Here is a 20,130-nt window from a genome sequence, read left to right on the forward strand (position 1 = left end):
CCCTGCAAGCACTCAATAAAACATCCCTTCCACACACTAACTCTGTCAGTGGAAAGAATATGACTGGAGGAGAGGGAAGGGGCCATCACCATTGCTACTGACTCTACCACATTAACAAGTGAGTGTGCAGTGCTGGGAGTTCCCGCATCAGCCTTGGTGATCAGTAGTCCCGGCCGGGACTGAAAGAGACAGCCTTCATTTTTTTTTGTGGACTCAGTGGCGCCTTCCAGTGGCTGGCACCCTTAGACAGCTGCCTAATGGTAGCACCGGCTCTGATCTCTTGCTCCTGGTATGAGGCTGGCACACATACCGATATTGATGCCGACGGTTGCAGCTGCGGACTTAAAAACGGGGTCGAGTGCCTACCTGCTTGAAGCCACACAGATCCTCGCTACGGAAATCCGTTTTGGCATAAGGTGTATATCTGCTGCATCACGCAAACACACACCATTGTGTGTGATGCTAATATGCTATTATTAGCATTGTGCGATCGCAATGCCACCACATACTGTTTAAAATCCTATCATACCCCATACGCACGAATACACATATAAATATATATATTTAAAGACTTCATATATTCAGTGATGATAGACATGCCTTGTGGACATGTTTGTGACAAATAATTAAGAATACACAAGGATACTGTGAGTGTTTGCTCTGCATACAGATATAGTGTGTCTGTGACAATTGAAGTATAACACAGACACTGATATGCTGAATGTGGATTTGGAAACAATGGTCAGACGTTTAGCTATCGTTTAACAATTGTAGGCCTTGTATCCAATGCTGATGTGGTTAAGTAGAACTAACTAAGTAGTAGTACTCTGGATAAACATAGGATAGTCTTTTGTTAAAATTATCAGACTGTTTGCCAAAGCTTGCTCCATCTATGAACAGGACAAACTCCATTGTCTGTCATTCTTTTAGTTCAGAAAGAAGTAATATTAATAATACCCAGTTCGAAGCTATGTATATAAATATATATATATATATATATATACACTTAAATGATCACATGGGTATCCACAATGCGTGCACATATATATATATATATACAGTTGCATTTGTAAATAGATACACACACAGTGGACCTTTTATGCTGCATGTAGACACACAACGCATACTTACATATAATCATAAATATACACGCACTCATAAAAGGTTCCTGCACATCATGGTTTATATTAAAATTATTAATTATGATGTAAAATGCATGTATTTGATATTAATGGTATACAACAGGGGTTCTCAAACTTTTTTGCTCTGGGACCCCGTCTAACAATAAAAATTATTACAGGACCCCAGCAAGTTACTGCAGAATGACTGCCACACATGCGTGGTCAGCAGACCGCTCATGCACAGTAGCACTATGGAGACGCAGTAGACTATGGAAACTGAAGTGAGGTATCTGCTAATGCAGGGGCAGAACTATGGGAGACAATGGAGGCGCCTCCTCTATTGCCCACAATATAGTCACCCCACTTAAGGCTATTCTATATTAGTGTTTTTGTGCATAAGTGATAGATAGATAGATATGCACCACATTTTTTTTCCCTTTTGTTTTAGCGGGGCACAAAAATAATAACTTGCCTCCGGGCATCTGGTATGAACTTACGCCACTGCGTAATGCGATCATTTCATTTAGACATTGCAGGGACTAGCTCCTTTCGAAGCCCCTGTCCCTGCAAGGTGAGGCAGAGAGTGACTGGGGAGACAGTGGGTGACTGGGAAGGCAAAGGGTGACGTTGGAGGCAGTGGATAACAGGGAGAAACAGTGGGTGATGGTGGCAGAGGATACCATGAAAAGGCAGAGGGTGACTGGGGAGGCAATAGGTGACATAGGAGGCAGTGGGTAATAGGGAGAAGCAGTGGGCGACAGGGGGTAGGCGGAGGGTGTCGGGTGACGGAGAGGCAGTGGGTGGCAGGGAGAAGCAAAGGATGGCAGTGGGTGGCAGCAAGAAGCAGTGGGTGACAGGGGGAGGAAGTGGGTGAAAGAGTGAAGCAGTGGGTGGCAAGGAGCAGCATAGGGTGTCAGGAAAGACAGTGGGTGACTGGGGAGGCAAAGGGTGACATAGGAGGCAGTGGGTAACAGGGAGAATGAGTGGCTCACATGGGGAGGGAGAGGGTGACTGGGAGAGACAGAGGGTGGCAGGGGGTGACTGGATGACAGGGAGAGACAGAGAGTGATAGGGGGGAGGCAGATCATGGCATGGAAAGGCAGAGAGTGACTGGGGAGGCAATAGGTGACATAGGAGGCAGTGAGTAATAGGGAGAAGCAGTGGGTGACAGGGAGGCAGAGGGTGTTGGTGGCAGGGAGAAGCAGAGGATGGCAGTGAGTGACAGGAGGTGGCAGTGGGTGGCAATTAGCAGCAAAGGGTAGCAGGGAAGACAGTGAGTGACTGGGGAGGTAGTGGGAGGCTAAGGGTGACATAGGACACAGTGGATAACAGGAAGAACCAGTGGGTGACAGGGGGAAGTAGTAGATGAGAAAGACAGAGGGTGCAATACATTTCAAGGGAGAGGCAGTGGATGACGTGGGAGGCAATGGGTTTTTAATAAATTAGATTTTTCTGCTCCCCCCTCCAGTTCCCACACTGCGTGTTCCCCTGTTCCCCCATAGGGTCTGTGCTCAACACTCCCCTCATTCCTCCTGCTGAAGTTTCTTCTCCCTACACAGCAATCAACATACATTCTGTGTCCTCCCACCCTGGCAGCAGTGGTCCCCCAGGCTGCACTTACTTAACAACATCTGCACAGACTGCAGAGAGAGTCCGGCAGCTGGCTCCTCTGAGTCTGTCTGCTGCTGAGGCTTACAGCCTGTGTGTCAGTTTTTGCTGCTGGGCAGGAGGACAGGAGAAGCTGAGCACTGGGGTGGGACGGGGCTGCCTGATGACTCCTCGGATCTCTCATCCAGTGATCCGAGGAGTCTGAAATAACAGACAGTTCAACTGGTTTCACTCTCCTCAGAGGGGTCATCAACCTCACCCCATGTGAGTCGCGACCCCAAGCTGAGATGGCCGCGACCCACTTTGGGGTCACGACCCACAGTTTGAGAACATGATAGACATGGCATGTTTGATACTAAACTGACACACTGTTTATTTCCAGATATCTGAACCTATCAGCGAGGGAGTCGCATCTTGCGTTCGATGGTTATGGAATATAGGAAATTATTGATTAGAATGTATACACTGTAATGTATTGTCTCTATCTAGTTTAAATCAATTAAAGAAATACAATGTAGTCTGAAGAATTGGGACATACCCCTAGTGAACTGTCCTATGAACTACAGCGTACTACAAAGACCAAGAGCAAGAACCAATGGAATTATGTTTGTCTGTCTACATTGTTGTTATCATGATCTGTTAGGGTTTATAGTCTGTGTCCCGGTCCCAGTTAGTAGCCATTCTCTTGGATGACCACAGACCTCTGGATTGATGACTGTAACTGGGACTGGTGCGCCTGTGTATGTATCGACTGTACCTTGTTTATGTATAATCTTTTGTGCTAATTGTATTTAGATCACAGCGTGTAACTAAATGCTTTTTATGTGAATAATAACTATTTGTGCTTTGGAACCACACTCAAAGTCTGGAAAGCAATTATTTCTTGTGCGACTTACAACGCTAAATAGCGACCATTAGGGTGTATAGATTATTAGGTATTCATAGTATATTCGGGGAACTTAATATTTCTTCATCCAGCATTCGGATCAAGTATTCCGTGGTGTATACCATAGATATTTTATCAACAATGGCAGATGAAGCTGTTTACCGTTTGGTTCCTTCCCAGAGAGGAATGTTTCTAAACATCGATGGCTACCTCCTCGCTAAAAACAAGCAGCGTGGAGATGTTGTTTATTGGCACTGTACAGAGAGGAAGATAGGCCCTTGTCCTTGCTTTGCCAAGACAACCATTGTGGCAGGACAACACCAATTGAACACACATGGAGAGCATAATCACGCTCCAAAACCGGAAAAAACAGATGTTGCTATTGCAAAGCTGCTATAAAACAACGTGCCCGGGAGTCAAATGATGCACCTTCACAGATAATTCTAAATGTTACTGCCGAGATGCCTTCTACAAGTGCACCATGTATGCCTAACAGGGAATCCCTCCGACAATTAGTGAAAAGGGCCAGGAGGGAAGATTGTCCTCCAGAACCAACTTCCCTGGATGAAATTGACATTCCACAAAATTTGGCCTACATCAATGACATAAAATTTTTAGGAAAGGACAGTGTTTTTCACAATGAAAGAATTCTTTTATTTAGTACCGAAACAAATTTAAGGAGACTTCATGAGGCACCATATTGGGCCATGGATGGTACTTTCAAAACCTGTCCCACTTTATTCCGACAAATATACACCATCGAAGGAATGATTGGGACAGATGAAGCTACTCAACGTTTTGTTCCTCTGGTTTACGGATTGCTAAGTAGCAAAACTGAGGATTGTTACACCCGGTTTTTTGAGGATCTTCAAGATTATGCACTCGAATACGATATTCAGTTTGCACCACTCTTTATCCTTACAGATTTTGAAAATGCAGCAATCCAAGCAGCAAAGCGAGTTTTCCCTGCCAGCACCCATAAGTGTTGTTTGTTCCATCTATCACAAAATATTTGGCGTAAAATACAATCATTTGGACTAGCTTCACAATACGGCCGTGATCATGGATTTTCTGTCAAGCTGAGTCACATACAAGCACTAGCTTTTTTTACCCCCAGTCAAATGCCACCTAATGCATCCCCATTAATGACATATTTTGAGGAGACCTACGTATTGGGTCGTCTCAGAGACCGTACCAGAAGTCAAACAAGATCACCACCACTATTCCCACCTGCAATGTGGTCAGTGTATGAGAATATGCTCAGCGGAATTCCACGAACCCAAAACAAGCTAGAAGGCTGGCACCGGCGATGGAATATAATCCTTGGGGAAAAGAAGTCTGGCGTGTACAAGCTTATCTCATGTTTTCATAAGGAGCAACAGGTTATAATAAGCCTTTTAGAAAAAGTGACTTATAGTGTACAAAGAACACCCCCAAAGCGTGAACATAAACTTCGTGAAGCGGACCTCCAGAGATGTGTTTCACAACTTGGCAATGTTGATTTGATGGAATATCTACTGGCCGTAGCCTTCCATCTCCAATTTGAATGATAAACATCACGCTTTAAAAATCTGACCAAGACAGTCAATTGCATCCAGTTTTTTAATGTTAATTTTTATTCCCAAAGTTTTTGGTTTTATGTTATGGTTACATTACAAAATTATATATATATATATATAAAAATAGTGATGGAATCCTTCCTTCATCCTTCCTGGTAAGTGTGCATTTTTCATTTTGATACATAACTGTAAGTGTACTTATATAATATTTAGATTTACTTTTATTAAATATATATTTATATAAATGTATTTGCATTCTAATCTGTTATTTTGCATTGAAAACATAGATGAATATGTTTTATATTTAAATCTTTATTTATTTTATATTTTCCTATTTTATAACCCACAGTAAATGTAATTCAATCAACCAATAATTTATTTTATTGAGTGTTCGTTATCTTTATATTTCTGACATCCTTTAAGATATATATTGATAAAATTAGTTTTGATGAGATTTAATAGAATCTTTGAGAGACATATAATATTGTGTTTGATAAATTACTAATCAATTGTCTTCTACATTACATTTTACCGCTTTTCTTAAAAATAATTAAGATAAATGAAATCTAAAAAACTTAGTAAACTGTTATTTTATTTCATTTATCTATTTAAATGTACTCTGTAAAAGGATTAGATAAAAACCTCTATAAGACTGTGGGCCTAATTCAGAGCCACTCGTAAGCGGCCGCTCGCTCGCTCTGAGCGATGTTCGCACATCTGCGCATGCGTATGGGTCATAATGCGCATGCGCCAACCAGTCATTGCGGTCGGAAATCGTGCGCTCGCAAAACAGCGAGGGCCTGCTAATTTGAGTGACAGAATGTACCGTTTGTGGGTGGTAACAGGGGAAGGTGCTTGAAAACGGGGAGTGGAGATCCGAACGCAGGCGTGCCAAACGGTCAAAACGGGCGTTTAATGGGTGTGCATAATTAACAAAGCAGCGTCATTGACCACGTCACTTGGTTGTCTTTTAGCCTGAACTGCTCGCAGTGATTGCGGGAAGTAAAACCTACCACAAGCACTGCGAGCAGTTCAGACGCCTTTCGATGTACTCGATTAATCTAATAAATAGCGGAGATGACGTATGATGCGAATGGCCAGGGGGCGTCTTTACAAAATAGCAAGTGCATGTTTCGTTCGCTCGCTCAGACATAGAGGCGTCAACAGACCGCAAAGAGCGAGCGCTCAATTTAAATAGCCGGCCCCTTTTTCTGAACGACCGTTCGCAAATAGCGTCCGGCTCTGAATCAGGCCCTGTGTCCATGTTGTAAAACTATATCTCAGAGGACCATGTCACATTTTTTTCAGGTCTGAATTCTAGACATATTGCTGGACTGTTTAGTTTTGTAAAAGCTGCATAGACAAAGGTGGGTAAAGACTAGGGATGTGCGCCGGACCATTTTTGCCGGATTTGGATTTGGTTCTAATTCGTCGTCCGGCTTTGGATTTGCCAAACTGCGGTGACTGGCTTTGGATTTGGATTTGGATTTTTTTACAAAAATTGACAAAAAAAGCTAAAATCACATAAATTGGTCTTTTTTTTCTTCCTAGAGTATTATTAACCTCAATAACATTAATTTCCAGTCAATTTAGACCATATCACAGCTTATAATATTGTTTTCAACATTATTGGCCAAAGGTTGCAGTGCGCTGACTGGTTACTAAGCGACAAAGCAGCGGCACAATGACACAGACACCACAGTATAAAGCACATCTATGACACATTGCCACACAGCAGTGGCAGCAATGAAAAGTAGTGCACCCACCCTGTGGGGTACGGCCAGCAGAGTCACAGTACTTGCTTACATAGTGGGCTACGGCCCAAGGAGTCACAGTGCACAATCTTATTCACATTACACCGCACATAGGGCCTGATTCACATTACACCATAAAGTAGTGTCTCTTATTTATGTTACGACACACAGTAGTGCCCCTTTTACACAATGCCCACAGTAGTGACCCTTTTACACAATGCTCACAGTAGTGACCCTTTTACACAATGCCCACAGTAGTGCCCCTTTTACATGATGCCCACAGTAGTGGTGTCCCTTACACAATGCCCCCAGCAGTGGTGCCCCCTATGCAGTCCCCTTAGTAGTAGAGTCCCCTATGCAGTGCCCCCAGTAGAATGCCCCCATTAGCAGCCCCCCCCAGTAGTATGCCCCCATTAGCATGCCCCCCATTAGCAGCCCCCCAGTAGTATGGCCCCCCCCAGTAGTATGGCCCCCCAGTAGTAGGCTGCCCCAGTAGCAGGCCCCCCCAGTAGCAGGCTGCCCCAGTAGTAGCCCCCCTGTAGTATGGCCCCCCAGTAGTATGCCCCCCCAGTAGTATGGCCCCCCCAGTAGTAGCCCCCCCCCAGTAGCAGGCCCCCCCAGTAGTAGGCTTCCCCAGTAGCAGGCCTCCCCCAGTAGTAGCCCCCCCCAGTAGTATGGCCCTCCCAGTAGTATGCCCCCCCCAGTAGTATGGCCCCCCCAGTAGCAGGCCCCTCAGTAGTATGGCCCCCCCAGTAGCAGACCCCCCCCAGTAGTATAGCCCCCCCAGTAGCAGGCCCCCCCCAGTAGTATGGCCCCCCCACACCCCCAGTAGCAGACCCCCCCCAGTAGCGACCCCGGCCCTTACACAAGTAAAAAAAAATTAAATAAAAACTTACCTGTATGCGCGGGAGATAAAAACTTACCTCCCGCGCCGTCCGCTCTGCTGTCACACGCTGAGGAGGGAGCCGGAAGACGGAGCTCATGTGTGAGCTCCAGCCAGCTCCCTCTGTGCAGCAGCCAATGAGAGTCTGCGTGACTCTCATTGGCTGCTGTAACAAACACACAGCTGCCGCTGGCGGCTGTGTGTTTGTGTCTGTGTAGGGCAGAGCGCTATCACAGCTATCATTGTTCTAACATTAAAATCCATGCATGTATTACTATCATGGTTAAAATTTATTCTAGATTATAATTTATTCTAGATTTGTGGCTATATCCGCGAAAACAACACTATTTTATGGTTAACCACAAATGTAAAGTTAAAAGCAAATCTATGACAGAAGGACTGCAGCAGGTATCTCCATTCAATCAGCCTGCTGAATCCCCCATAGGTTTGTAATATTGTCCAATAGTGTAAAGGTGTACACACACACACACATGGCATGGGTCAAAGTTTTCCGAATTCAAATATTCCCTTTATGTGTTTTTTTTACCCATGACAATTGTTTTCAGGCTCTAAAATCTGAACACAATTTTTACACTTATCAATAGATCTGTGGATAACACTGAAAATATTTATAAAACTAGAATCCTAGAATGAAGAGAAATAAGACAGTTATCCACAAAGTGTCAGAAGCAGTGATATTAAACTTTTTCTGCGTAAACTAGTTATATTTAAATGTTTTTGTTATTGTTTTGCTTATATTTTTAATAGTTAAATTACTTATAAATGTTAAGATACATCTGACATGTTTCATAGTATAGTTCCACTTGTTTTATTAATATTTGATCTTCCTTTATTTCCTCCAAAGCATGGTCATTTTCAGTAACCAATATAACAAATGTTTATTGACGCTATATTTGGGAAATACATGCGCGTGTATGTATTTACGAGGGGCATGTGACATGATGATAGCGTCATTTGGTCAGATGGTTTAACCTATCACAGAGCCAAAAAGTATGCTAATCTGTGCCCCTCACTTATCAAACTAAAAAGTATTTGCAAAGATCATATCTGTATCCCAAATAATAAAAAAAATAAATTTGAATATATATATTTTTATTGAGAATGCAAAGTGCTAAATAATTTTTAATTGTATGTATACAGCAACATTGTAAACATTGTAATGTATTTTGTGGTAATAAAACAATATTTAAATTTTTTTTATAATTGTTCTTAATAGTCCTTGCTACTAGTTTAAATTTACAATAACCGTTTTCTAATTTACAACAAAACAATTGTATAAATGTTAACTCCTTTTGGTTTTTGCAATTTTGCATTTTGATTTCTCTATTTGAGGATTTTTCACAGTATGTCATCCATGATCCATGTAGAACAAATTTAGTCCTGGGTAAGGCTCAAGCCCTGCTGAAAAGAAAACACATAAAAAAAAGGTAGACATTACTACTAGGAAACGCCACAGTTTAGCCTAAACACCTACATGCTAACTGCTCAAGCTTGTTCTGTCTTTCCTCCCTGGACCCTAATCCTGTCTTACATTGCTAAAACTAAAGAATAGAAAAAGTGACAACAATTGGTCCACAAGTACTTACATTCTCCCGCTCTCCTTTATGCTCTATGCCGGCCTCTGTGTAAATGATTGTCTCATTGTCTTGGCAGGCCGGACCCCAGAATGACTATGCTCCGCAAACTGCATCAACTTGCAATTTCTGCTTCTTCATTAAATCAATTTGACCTATTTGACTTGATGCTTTGTTTTAAGTATAAGCTTTTTTAATCCTTTATAATGATATTCTGGAGCCTTTACCAAGGTTCTATAGGCTTATATGGACTTGTATAGTGATTTAACATGGGAGAACAAATCCAAAAAATCAAACTTGTAACAAGAATAACACTGTACAGTTTGTTATAACACAATTAACTTGGATGATGCCATATACATACAAATTTTAATTTAAAAATTAAGTTGGATATTTTTCATGTTTTTTTCAGACAGTCTTCCTAATTGTATATTGGCATATTCCAACTGTGTGCTAAGTGTAAGATTTTCATCATATCTGGGTTTTGGTCGGTGAGGAAACTGAAATTTTCCATTAATTCCTTCCAGAGCTGGATATGGATGGTTCATGAAGACCGCCGAATTGTTATGTTAACAAATCCGCACTGCATTCGGAAGATCTTGCCACAGCACTGTATCTTGACAGTCCTGGTTCATCCATTGATACTGATGGTCCTGGTCCAGCCCTTAATAGGCATGGTCCAGGTTCAGTCGTTGATACCGATGTTCTCGGTTCTGAACTTGATACTGATGGTCCTGGTTCATCTCTTGATACAGATTTTTGTTTTGTGCAAAGGACATTCTTCGATCTTCCCCTGTAAGCTGCTGAAGACATGTAGATATGAGGCGTGTATTTGTACTGGACTCATATTGCCAACTTAATATTTGTTGTATACTTTGTTGCATTTGGTGGCATTGGTAGGACAGAACTTGCTGACTTGAAGCAATTTGATCATTGAATCGATTAAAATTAATAATAGATTAACTTTCTTGCCTTTGAGTTGTATTGATTATTTCTAAGTTCTGGATCAGCTGTTCAAATTTAGAGTGAATATTTAGCAAATCTTCTGTCCACCTTTGTTCCATGGACTTCAAACTTTGTATTACTACATCAAGGTTTCTATTTGATTCCTGTGCCGGACTTTGAGTTTCTGAAGAGATAATATAAGTAAATTGAATGTTCATTAAATGTAATTAGCCAATTTATTAGCAAATGACAAACTATAAAATAAAATATACACAATAGTTAATATTTCATTTTTGATAAATGCTTGAAATATTTTAATAAAATTACCTTCATGTATTGTGTCTTGTAATTCTTGTTCCGTGACCAGTGAAATTAGTCTTAAACAATTGTTGTCCTGGTTTAATGGCATATGGATGTGCAAATCTGCAGGTACATTTGATTTTTCTTTCTGAATTTCAGTCAGCCCAGTCTTTGTTGCATGGTTCTGGGACTCAATTTGCATGTTGCTTGGTGTATGTCTCTGAGAATCAGTCAGGTAAGGCAGTGAAATCTGGCATTGGAAGTGAGGTGGAACACTGCTAATTTGATAACTTTTAGGCTCTGTTGGCATGGTAATTGTTCGGTGTCTTTGCGATTCAGTATCCACGTGTCCCTGGTTCACTGTATGCATTAAAACAATTTCTTAAATATTGAAAAACATACATTATAGTAAATTGAAATTATAATAGGGACTTTAAAATAACAGTATATAGAAATTCGGAGGTGGGTCCTCTCCTCTTGTTCCTACTTGAAACGTTGAGTACTCATTTAAAGGACCCTGTTATTTTAACAATGATATATTTCTATGTCCATTTTGTCCAGAATATGAACTAAATTGTTTATAAACAAAATTTGTACAAGAAGTGTAAATATTTTAAAATCTAAAAAAAGTTAACAATTCTTGCCTAATTGTGCCGTTGTGATAGTTTGATTCATTGGTGTGGCATGGTCATTATTCTTTGTTGTTGAATGATCCAAGTTCTTTTTTTTTCTTTTTCTGTAGACAAATAATTATTATTTTTTATTTTTTTTTATAAAAATCGCATTTATACAATGCATGATTACAAGGTCATCTAAATATGGTTTATACAAATAAATTCAAAATTATCTGCTTTCTTTTTACATTCTGATTTCAACAACATAAATATAGAGAACATGATGTACAAAACTTTCAAATGAGGGGTTTGAAACATAGTAAACATGAACATATAGACCATCAAAAATGTCATAGACAAATTAGATAATAAAAACAGATCTTACTAGTCTGGGAAGTTGTGATTGTTTTATTCTTTTGAGTGGCATTGATATGCTTATTTTTTGTTGATTGATTGACACTCTTCTGTTGTGTTTCTGGAGAGAAAAAACAATATATGTTAATTACAAAAGGGTATAAACTAGTGAGTTCCATCACTGCTCTTTTCTGTTCCGTGAATATTTATAAAATAAAAAAATTAGATCACGACAATGCTTAAAGTGGTCCTAGAGACGTGTTTTGAACTTAAACCCAGCCCTAGCCCTTGTGTTTTTTTAAAGTTGGTGACTGCAAAAAAAGGATCATTTTATCAAACTAAAGGGCGTGGTTACACATTTTTCCCAATTCAAATTGTCACATATTAGCACAATCTTGTTGCACTCCATTCACATTACACAACATGGTAGTGTGCCTTAGTCATGTATAACACACAGCAGTGCCCCTATTACACAATGGCCACATTTGTGCCCCTAATACACAATGCCCCCAGTAGTAGTGCCAACAATAGTAATGCCTGTGTTGAAATGTCCCCAGTAGTGGTGTCACCCAAAGTTATGGCACCAATATAAAGCAGCTTACACCAAAAAAAAAATACTTACCTTAAGCCCCATTGCTGTGTCCGCTGCCACTGGTCAGCCAGGCTGCTCCGATGAAATATGGGATAGATGTCAAGAAGTCTCTCCCATAGTGCTCGTTGTGGGAGCTGGAAGCCGTAGCTGAAGAGTGAGCTCCAGCTTACGTCTGCCGCTGCGTGAAATGAGCTGGTTGCCCGGTGTTAAAAAAAAATATCTATCGGTGCCCAGGAAATGCAGCATCCCTGGCGCACCACTGCCAGCACCTCCGGTCTGACCCCAGAGAGCAGAGGGAATAAACTGCATAAATTCGTAGATCACCGCAAGTGGTGACACGCGACCTTATCTGCTCCCCATTGATCCGGCAGCAATCCTGGTATCTTGCAGTGCCCGGCTAGCACAGACCCAAGGGTCCCGCAGAGTTCCCCAAATCTGTAGTGGCGTTGCTGCGACGGCGGGCTGACGGAGCGGCAGCTTGGACGTCCAATGGACAGTCCGACGCTGCCGCTTAGAAGAGTCAAAGTAAATAAAATAAGCTTCAACTCATAAAATAAAGCTTAGGGGCTGATAATCAGCCCCCCTGCGCAAACGGTGAACAACTCCGGACGGGCACCAACTTAAACTGAGGTGCCTTTGGCTTGGGGCTAGGGTTATAGGGAGAGTGGACCCAGTGCATCCTAGGACCTGAAAGTTTTAACTGTGTGGTGCCCGGATTTGGTTCCCAAACTATACCCCAAGGTCAATCCTGTGGACCCCCTATGGACCCTGAAGAAGAAAAGAAACTAACCCATCCTGCACAGTAACTTACCTTAATCCACTTGTTGTTTAGTATGCGCTCCTATTTCTGCTGCCGATCATGAGTCGATGACTATTTCACAGTACATTCTGTACTTATGTCTCCACAGACATGCCCCTTCTGTCACCCAAGCCATTCCTTTCCTGTGTCCCTAGCAATAGATTTTTTGGATCTCAGTCATCCGCTTCATGTCTCTCTAACCATTCCTTTTCCTGCCCCCCGAACTGAGCCCACCTACAAGCAGCCCTGGAAGCTACTCAAATATACTTACAATCTTTTATGGCCTGGTTGCGGCCGTCTAAATCCACAAACCTTGTTCATTCATTGTACTGGGTAGCTGCTTGCAAGCTCATGCCCGGACATGGACATGTAACCATGGGAAGAAGCCATGGGCGTTCACAGGACTCGAGTGCTGAAAGTCCTGTCCAGATTCTACCACCTGGCCATGTTTTGCACAGGTGATGGTGCCCCCCTTCGTATTGCGCCCCTGGCGAGTGCTATCCTGGCCAAGGGGTAGATACGCACCTGTACACAGCTCTCCTCCCCATAGCACCCATAAGTCCAAATAGCAACTCCATACTAAATTATGCAAACCACCAGAACCCATATCACTACAGTACAAACAGCAATTTCATAGTACAGTACCTGGCTTTCTTGATTCTGTACACAGCAATGAGCCAGGGCAGAGTGGTGAGGGCCTTGGAGGCGGCAAAGGCAGTGACTGGAGGAGCAGGTACTCTGAGCACCATGTTAGATTATCAGGTCTCTGGTGAGGGGCCAGCGGACACTGTGATGCAATTTTAGACAGCACCATATGTATGTGCTGTGGATGTCCAGGCTGCCAGCCGGGTTATTGTGCCACGGAAAAGAGGTTATGTGCAGAAGCTATGAACTCTGCCTGATAGGAAATGTGCGCAATCACAGCAGCTATGACTTGACCCGCAGGGTGGCAATGGGTAAAGATTTAGGGGGGAATGGTCAGATGAACAGTGAAAAATGTCCCGATATCCCGGTTGCCCATTCCACCCTTGCCTTAGTCATGACCTTACGCTTCGCACTGGGGGGGTCTGGGTGAAACGGACTGTGTCTCAGCGCTCAGCTGGAGGTGCTCAGCACTGTCCATCATTTAAAAAAATTGACATTCATGGACAATCCAAAATCATGGGATTGTATGCTTGCAAAACACGCATTCAATCAGTGTAAATTTTAGACCAAATAGCCAGCATAACGCCAATTTCAATCACAGGATTGTCCTCCCTAATCAAAAAAAAATATCAAAGCCCAAAACCAAACTTATATTGCAAGAATCCAAACCTGTATTTTGCATTTTGCTATCATTATTCCTTTGCATGACTTGGGCTTGCTTGTTTGTTGAATGATTATGGCTCTTCTGGTTTGGTTCTGTAGACCAATATCAAAAGTCATATAAATAAATATAAAAATATATAACATAAGAGGTTAGAAATAGGATGATGACAAGGTAATCGAACTGATGTAGACAATGGCCCTGATTCAGACCCACTCGCGAGCGGCTGTCCGCTGTTCAGCGGCTGTTCATTTGATCCAAGGTAATATCATCAATAAATCTCAGCAGTTGGCAGACCTGTATGCAGTTGGAAGTGAGCAATTTATTTCAGACAGTTCTACCATTTGTAGTACAAATATTTCTGGTAAAACATGAAGTTGTACAAATTTAAAATGGATTAAACTCATTAAAACAGTGGGAGTGACAGAGTAACTTTATACAGTGTTGGAAAGCATTTAATTAAAAAATGATGTATTCAACATAAAAAAACACATTTCTTTAAGATTAAGGCCCTGATTCAGACCCACTCGCAAGCGGCTGTCCGCTCGCAAGTGGGTCGATGGTCTGCACTGAGCATGCGCACGACGGAGGGAGCTCCGTCGTGCGCGTGCGCCAGACGCGACGAGCGAAGGAAAGTCCTTCGCTCGTTGTGTCTGATCAAAGGGGGCGTGCTGTCGATGTTGATTGACAGCACGCCCCCTTTGGTGGGCGTGCCTCCCTGACGGGGCGTTCCCACGGGAACGCCTCCCGTCAGAAGCCGGCCCACTGACATCACTAGTGATGTCAGTGGGAGTGATTTTGGCACTGATAGAGCCAAAATCACTCCGGAGCTTGCGGTTGAAAACCTCAACCACAGGCTCCGGCTCGCAGTTTCGATGGTCGCGATGGTCACGACCATCGCGGCCATCAAACTGCACGTTCGTATAGGCTGTGGGTGGTGACCCACAGCTATACGAGCGTCCAGGAGGACGCTCCATTTTTATGGAAGGCGGCCCTCATTCAGAGCGTGTGCTCTGCTCAGAGCGTACGGCTCTGAATGAGGGCCAATATGTTTTACCCGTCTGTGGTTTTATCCTTGATTTCTTATTTGGTGTGGCATGGGCATGCTTCTTTGTTGTTTGATGTTTCAGGCTCCTCTCTTGTGATATTCTAGACAAATACCATTATACTATAATACATATTACAGTATACATAAATCAATGTTTTTTTTTAACTATTTATAAAGCATATGATTCCAATTACATGGACCCTGTAGAGTGGTAATTTTATTATTCAAGTATGGTTATTGTTAGTTTGTTTTGCATCAAAAATGTTATGTATTTTTAATTATTTATTTTATACATCCCTGGCAGACAAGATTAATATTAGTAGCTGTATTCTGAATGCATTTTTAAACCTAAGATGAGATACCCATCTCATGTTTGATTTTTGTTTTCTATTGAAACATTGTCATGTGTTATTTCTACACTTCCTGATAGTCTAACCCTTAGTATGGGTGGCTATTATGAAATAATTGTGCTATATATAGAGATCTGAGCCGTAACTAGACTTTTTGGTGCCCTGTGCCAGAAAGAGCATTGGCGCACCCCCTATAGTTTAAATTGGGAGCTAACACTCGAAAAAGGGCCATGGGCTCATGGGGAAGGGCCAGGGAAGAGATATGTGAGACCAGGAGATGTTGTGGATAAAATAAGACAAAGCTACTAGTGAGAATGATAATAAACATGAAACTTACCGTCCCAAACAGCGCCCCCTGCCCTGCGGTACCCTGTGCCAGGGCACTGTTCACACTACCCTAGTTACGGCCCTGACACAGATTATTGTGGAGGATGCGGTCGACTGTATGCAGAGTAACATCTATATATTTACCTTTGTCACTTGTGACTGGTATGTCTTGACCATCTGGCACCAGATCAAAGTATTCCTTACGTTTCTTTTCCCAGTCTCTCTATAGCTTTACTCCAGACTCTATTTTCTTTACGGTTAGCCTCTTGCAGTCGCGAAGACGTTTCTTGCAACTGTCTATGCTGCGTTGAGTACTCCCAGCTGCAGATACGCTCTGTGCAATCTTTAGCCATGTGTGAAAGTTAAAGCTCTGTTGTGGACACATTGTCTTTAACCCAAAATGCTTTAGACTGTGTTGGTGAACCGTAACAATTAGGGTCTCCGTCTCATCATCAATAAAGTTTAGAGCCTTATCTCTGCCTTCTTCTGCAGAATCCTCCTCATGTGACCCCATCCCATGCTTTACATAGGATGGTTTGTTTTCATCTTTTTTGCTCCTGGTGCTGTTGTCGCAGCCTCTTCAAAATGAACAGTTCGTGTTCTTGGGGTATTCTTAGACATCTTGAAAAACAGGATAAAAATAAAATAAATAATTAAAATTGATTTAATAATTTTAACCTTATTATTCTTGCCTTTCATACTGATTGTGCTCGCCCCCCCCCCATCCCGCATATGGGCTGGGTTGAGGGCCTCACAGTGACCCCATCCCCAGTAGGTATTTTTATATATTTTTTTAGTAAGGGGGCATGGCCACGACAACCGCAATTAGGCCCAGTACCCTGCACCAGAGTACAAGGCCGGTTCTTGGCAGATCTGCTTATTGAATACACCTCTTTAATGGTGTAGATGGTTACACACATCAAAAAGTGAATGAATTTTACCTACTGACCAAGGCCTAGCTTAGCAGTTGTATAGAATAATATAGCGTTGACTATGGACCTGATTTTACACGCAGTTCAACAGCGATAGTATGCTAATCCATTGCGAAGGCTATGCCACCGCAGCAATGCAGGTCGCCCACTTTACTTAACACACATCCATAATTTTTAGCAATACTGCAAAACCAGCAGTAACATCGAGTACCATCTCAGTCTCACACAATTTATGCACGCACCTGAAACGGCGTGTAAACCAGTGGCACGCCTACATTTCCCTGACCATCCACCATAACCACACACAATTTGAACTTACTGTCAATAAATCTGCGATGAGTCTGCGTAGCATAGGCAATACCAGGACATTCTAATGGCCTGGTTGCATGCGCTTAATACAAAGCGGAAGTTTGCACATTTCAAAACAGTGCGTATCGCAGTTGCAATCCTTACTGAATCGGTCCTTTTATAAATTTTTTACATCTGATATGATACACACAGAGGAATACACATCTGTGCACACCATAACAGAGACGGGAATACACAATTTGGTGCTCTTTTGACATAGAGAACATTGGTGCTGACATCCACAAGTGAACCAGAGAGAGAATGCCAGTAAAAAGGCATGTGTGATCTCGCAGGAAAGATCCATGAATACCCAACAATACCTACAATCCTACAATCCGGACTGGGACTAAACATAGGCCGTGCATTTCAAGCACACAGGCCCACCTCTGCATCAGCATATGGCCCCAGGCAGAGCCGTAACTAGACTTCTTGGTGCCCTGTGCCAGAAAGAGCATTGACGCCCCCCTCAATTTTCAAAGGGACATAATGCACCCAAAAAAGGGCCATGGCCTCATGGGGAAGGGCCAGGGAAGAAATAGGGGAGGCCAGGAGATGCTGGGGATGAAATAAGAGGAAGCTACAAGCAAGAATGATAATAAGCAGAAATTTTACAGGCCCAAAATGCGCCCCCTGACCTGTGGTGCCCTGTGCGATGGCACCGGCCGCACTACCCTAGCTACGGCCCTGGCCCCAGGTATAGACTTATCCCCTTACTATTCCTGCCGGGGCCGGATTAAGACTTGTGGGGGCCCCAGGGCAACTAAATTGTGGGGGCCCCTTTCAAGCCACACAGAGCCAAGCAAAGCCATGTCCCCAGTAGCAGTCTGCCCCAACAGTGCCCCCACTATCAGTCCCCCCTCAACAGTAGTCCCCCCAGCAGTGCCCTTAGTAGTACCCCCAGCAGTCCCCCTAGTAGTACCCCCAGCAGTGCCCCTAGTAGTAGTCTGTCCCCCCCCCCGGCCAGGCACACACACATAAAAGAAATCCTCCAATCACCTTAATCCCCGCTCCGTCATCTACTCCATCCGGCATCCTCCAGGGCCAGCCCGCTCTGCATGATGGAAGAGACGTCATGACGTCTCTCCCATCAGCCACTGCGGGAGCCGGAAGACGGAGGCTGTGTGTTTGTGCTATGTAGTGCGGACAGCACTTATGTGCCGTCCACACTACCAGCGTCCTCCTCCAGGGAACATGTGCCGCTGGCACCTGTTCTCGGCAGGGTCACATTGACCCTGTGTGGTTGCACCTCTGTGTTTGGGGGCCCAGGGACGACCGCCCCTGTCGCGCCCCCCCCCCTTTAATCCGGCCCTGATTCCTGTACTCTCTTACCGAATCTATACTCTTACAAATGTAATTACCAACATTAAGAATAAACAAATCAAAGTATATATCATTAGCTGTATTAAAATACAGAAAACATAGCTCAACCTGCAGGGTATTCAAACATTTGCCATAGGCTAACAATTCATATTTTGTTCCGGTAGGTATAGCTGGCACTACATTAGTGTAGGTCTCACACAATATTTTTTTACGCATTTTAAAATTGACCATGCCCTAGTTTAGGATTAGGTAGTGCTGTCTGTAGTGATATTTTAGGGCAAGGGGTGCTGAACAAACACATCAGTGCACACCAAAGCAGAACTGTAAGTACATATTTTGGTTCCCTGTGTATATTAAGAGTCCCTTACTTATTTTACAGTACAGAGAACAGGCACCAAAGATGCACCCCAAAAAAGGTGTTTGGTCTTGCTTTGAAAGGGTTTGATCACACAATAGTACCACCAGGGCCGGATTACTAATGGGGAGGGTGGAGCTATAGCTCCAGGCCCACCTTGAAAATAGGCCCACAGAATCAATTGCAGTGCAGGCAGTTTTGACAGGGAATAAAAAAAAAAAATCCCTGTCATCGCTCTCTGCAATGCAGTGGAAGGATCTGAAGCCCCGGGCCCCGGCCAATCACCCCTTCTATCCACCCCACATTGGCAATCCGAAGCTCTGAGGCTCCACCCCCAGACCGTCTAAAGCACTCCCAACAGTAAAGAACCTACAGACAAGTGCCCTCACAGTCAGAAAAATCTACATTGCAGAGATGCGGCACTCTGATGCCGTGTGCACACTAGACGATATTTTGCCCGATCCGGTGGATCAGGCCGACATATCATCCACATCAACCAGGGTGTACCAGCTATGTCGTTGACGACGTGCGCTCCTGTACGTTGTCAGCGACATTGCCCGTTGGACCTGCATGCAGGTCCGACAGGCTATATCGTTAGCGGGGCCCATGCTGTCGAATGCTCCTGGCATCGGCAAGTGTGTATGCTGGGACCCGTCACTAACGAGGTCGGTACACACTAGGCATCATCTAGTGTGTACCAGCCTTTAGCTTAAATAAAGATTTTCTGAGACTGAATGCAGTATCAACATTTCATGCTTTGAGTCATAAAAAATGAAACGTTGATACTGCATCCAGTCTCAGAAAATGCTTAAGCTAAAGGCCCCCATAAATGGTGCAATATTCACCTTGTGATGCGACGGGGGATCCGACGTCCAACATATCGGATGGTCCCCACACACGGAGCGATCGGGTTGCTGTCCTCCCGATATCCCGGCTCCCCCCTCCCCCACCTGCATAGCGTTGCATGGGATCGTACATGGCATCCCCAGATCAACTGAACTTGCAGTAAGATCTGGGGGTGTGATGTACGACCCCACGAGAGCGCGCACTGGCTGATATCATACCCACACATGGTATGATATAGCAGCAATAACGAACCAATCATTCGGGTCGGCTGCTATATTGCTCCATGTA

General features: G+C 43.4%; 1 pseudogene; it reads right to left on the reverse strand.

Moving 5' to 3' along the window:
- Nucleotides 1-10,365: 10,365 nt before the first annotated feature.
- Nucleotides 10,366-20,130, reverse strand: part of LOC148518755 (uncharacterized) — a 140,968-nt pseudogene continuing 131,203 nt past the window's right edge.

This window comes from Taudactylus pleione, unplaced genomic scaffold (assembly GCF_031769625.1).
Source record: "Taudactylus pleione unplaced genomic scaffold, aTauple2 ptg000199l, whole genome shotgun sequence".
NCBI lineage: Eukaryota > Metazoa > Chordata > Amphibia > Anura > Myobatrachidae > Taudactylus > Taudactylus pleione.